Here is a 4,478-nt window from a genome sequence, read left to right on the forward strand (position 1 = left end):
CTTCCTTTGTTCTTCTAGTAATTGCTGTGAATTGGACATTTTCTACACAATTTTTAATTCTGTTCTCAGAATTATTTTTTTTGCTCTGAAGTCATTTATTATGAAATTATACATGCTATATACTGTGAGCTGTCATCTTAAGTATATTAAATGGAAAAAGAAGCAGTTTTCAAGTTTAAAGCTATTAAATTATATTTAATATATATTATACATATATATTTAATAACATATATTCTAAATTCACAGCAGAAGGGGCTGTCAAAAGTAGTTTAATGAATCTAGCATATGTGCCAAAATATTGGAAGGTACATCAATCACTTCATGAAATAAAGAGTATGTTTTTCCTACTTGGTGTTCTCTAGTGTCAAACAATTTTAAGAAAACAAGAGGAGTAATTTATAAGCAACTCAGTAGTTTGGTTGGTTGGTTGTTTGAGTCCCAGCTTTGGGACATGTACTATGCTGCACACTGGGAATTTTAAGAAAAAAGTCACAGGCCTTCAAGAAGCCATGAATGGAGGAAAGGGGATGGAGGACTATCAGATGAGTAAAGCAAATTATTATGTCACTGTATGTAAGTGTGGTTGTTTTAACAGGCAGATAGATAGGTTGTGACAATATGTTGCAGTGCAAGAAAGTTGTAGAGATGTGGACGTGATGAAGGAGAGACTGAATGTAACCAAGGAAACGTGGTGACATCAGAGAAAGCTTTCCAGAGGCAATGATGCCTGAGCCAGGTTTTGAAAGAATAATAAGAACTCTCCAGAGGATGAGATAAGCATTCCAAATAGGAGAGGTAGAGGTGAGTAATACCATGACACCTTTATGGAAACTCAAATATAGAACTAATGAGCAGGAGAATGGCAGATGTTAAAGTCTGAGTAGAAGGCAGAGGCCAGATAACAAAGGGCCTATTTGCCATGAAAAGAAGTTTGGATTTTATCCTGAAATTGATGGAGTCAGTTAAAAATGTTAAGTAAGGAACATTGTTCTGGCAACAATGTATAGAGGGTGTGTTTAGTATGTATTAAAGCTGTATAGACTGATGCCTAGAAATCTGGGCTATGGTAATTCAAGTGATAGGTGAATGAGAGTCCAAACTCAAGCAGGGATAGCATATATGGAGAACAGGAGACAAGATAATGGATTAGAAACAAGACATGTTGTTCACAAGCAAAGAGATGAGGTTGGTGAATGAGAAGGCTAAGCTGACTCGAAGGTAGGGTTGCCAGGTATCCTGTGTATACTGGATATGTCTCGTATTGAATGACTTTGAACTGCATCCTGTATTGATTTTGTCAGGTCACCCTTATTGTAATAAGTTGTGCTTTTTCCCAGTAATGAAAATCGAGCAGTTGAAACTATTTTTCTGCTTCAGTAATTGGCACTTAAATGACTTAGGTGGCAATGCTAGCTGAAAATTGTATCTCCACAAAGACCAAAACAATCCCTTATAGTCTCTCTCATATTTTTGGCGGAGGAAAGACCAAAGTTGGGGGGGGGCGGGGTGGGTGTAGGAGAAGGTAAATAAGAATTGAGAGTCTTCTTTTCCATATTAAAGAAAGGAAAAGACTTCTTTTTGTCACGGTCTCAAGTTGTAAGCAAGTAATCACCATTAATTAGAGATTACTTTGGATCAGTACACATGCTCTGAAAATCAACAGTGGCCATGCTTCTGACAGTTAGCAAGTTAAAGAGACTGCAGCTTCTGAAAGTCAGCCAATTTGTTACTATCCCATGCCTGTAGACAAGTCAGTCAGCAGATACCTCAGTCTAGTGACCATACTTCTGAAAGTTTGCCAGTCGATAACAGCCTTATTTCAGTGATCACACTAACATAATTGAAAGTCTGTCAATCAATACACACCCCTGCTTCTGAAAATCCACCAATCCTTGAACGAAGCTTCCCAAAACCTTGTATGAGATCAGCTGTGGCTTTCTTTGGGAAGGTTCTTCCTTGCGAATACAGCTCTCGTTTGCAGCCATACATGATGTCCAGCTTTTCCGCATCACATATCAAAGTTCAATTTATTGTTAGTTGGTAACAACTTCTACAGTTCAACCCCAATTTACTGTTATAACTTTAGCCTCGTGAGTGACAAACATAATCATGATGCCATGAGACTATCAAATTCAATATTTTCAATTTCTGTGGTGTTTGCTATCATCTAGTATTTGAATCCCAAATGCAAATGTAAATTCATGATTCATTTTCAGAACATTGGTTATGTATTAAATGAGGGAAAAAATCCTTTTGAAACCTTTTCCACAGCATGAAACTGTTCATTCAATATGAAAAAGTGATAGAAAGTCATTTATAAACCAGTATCTATTAACAGCTAAACCTAAGAGATATAGGATTATCTCAGCTATAAACAGATAAAATACATTTTCTAATTACAACAAATTCGGATGAAAATAAAATAATCACAGCAGAAGTTGTAATGACCGTCCACCTTGTGTATCATCATTATCAATCTTTTCAGCACAAATGGCTGATCAAACATACCAGGAGTATTTTCTGATTCTAAAATTGCAAAAAAATTTTAAGTGCCAGGATGAAATGCTGGAACAATAAAAAAATGTAATAGCTCTATTTACTATTACAGAGATTATTAAAGATCTAAAATGCCTTGTCTTTTTACAACACAGCCCAAGTTGCAAGTAATCACAATACTGAAAAATAAATCCCTTTGCTTGTATGTTTTTCTCGTGAAAAAGGCTTGCTTAGAAGGCTGCTGCTCACTTATTGAGTTCATGAGAAGTGTACTGCTTTCCATAGAGATAATACAAATGCAAATTATGGTGGATGTGCAAAAGTGCAAACAATTTATTCAAAGTTGAATCAAAGTGCAATGGATTCTATGCAGGGTGTTGGCTATCTTGCCCATACTCAACATTTCTGCATAATTCTGCACAGACAACACCTGATATTCTTTCTGTTGACACTGGAGTACTTATTGTGAAGCTGTTGCATTACTTCAGCATTTAAACATTTGAGCAGTTAAAGAATTTTTGTGATTTTGTTTGCATTTCATAATCTTCAACTTTCTAGCATTCCAAAACTTGTTTGGAATTCCTGTTTCAGCTATGACATGTAAACAGCTTGCAGGTGATCGCTTGTATCCTTACAAGAAGAAAAATTTGGGCAGGCTGAAAATCAGTGACTTTGCTTTTATCTTCCTGAGAACTGAGGTTGGTGGGCACATTGCAACACTGAAATCTGGAGAGACAGGCATATCCAGAAAGATACATCCAAGATCTGCTTACCTGGAACAGAAATTACTGAAGCCATAAACTGGTAGAAAGATTTAAATGCTCATTTTGATAAATTGCTGAAGGTTGTGTGGACTGTCTTGAGAGTGAGAAACTCCTGGGGGCCCACAGCCTTAAGAGTCCCCCACATTTCCATTGTCATTAGATCCAGAAACCCGGTTGGATTTGCATGGTGGCAACCTGAGAAATATTCCCTCAGGGCTCTAGTGGAAGAAGAGTAACCATTGTAAAATACACCCAGAGTCTTCTCCACCAAAAATGCCTACTCTCCTGGGGAAAAGAGTTTCTAGAGTCTTATGGTGGCTGAGGTAAGGACACTCCTCCCACTTTAGCCCCCTTTAACCTTCCTGTCTCACTAAGGAGGAGAAAACAGTCAAATAGATGGGGTTGGGGGGGATTCAAGGAAAAAGATTGGGAATGCTGCAACTAGAGGAGGGAGTATAGGGCAAGGAACTTGGGAAAAAGCTATACCACCCGATAAACATTTGCCCTAGACATGGGCCTACTAAAACTGAGATTTAATTGGAAGATTATAGAATCCTCCTCCCCCATCCCTACTCCCACCCTTACCCCACAGCTTGCCAACATACCAACAACACTGGATTACAGCAGAAAGAGAGATACAGACTCTCCTTGAGGAGGAGTGTTTAGGGAGTGTTTAGTGTTTTGTCAATAGTGGAGACAAAAACAAGGATACTAGAGGAATTTGAAGTCTCTGGCACCTATGGCTGCCTAACTCCTAGCCAAATTAACATAAATCTAGCGGGATAAAGCACCATGACCATGTGGGCTTTATCCCAGAAATTGAAGATGTGTACAGCATAAAAAAAGCAATCAATATAATACATTGCATTAGTAGAATGAGAGCAAAACACACACACACACACACACACACACACAACCATCTTGATGCAGGAAAAACATTTCACAAAATGCAAAATCCAGTCATGTAAAATTACTGAACAATTCAGGAATAGAAGGGAATTTCCTTAACATGATAAAGTACAGTGATGAAAAATCCACAGCTAACATCATGTTGAATAGTGAAACACTGACAGCTTTCCCCCTAAGATTAGGAGCAAGAGAAGGGTGCCTGATTTTGCCACTTCTATTCAACACTGTACTGGAAGTTGTAGTCCGAGCAGTTAGGCAAGGAAAAGAAATAAAAGGCATCCCAATTAGAAAAGAAGAATTTCTCAATTT

Source organism: Mesoplodon mirus (assembly GCF_964341445.2).
Source record: "Mesoplodon mirus genome assembly, chromosome: 5".
Taxonomy (NCBI): Eukaryota; Metazoa; Chordata; class Mammalia; order Artiodactyla; family Ziphiidae; genus Mesoplodon; species Mesoplodon mirus.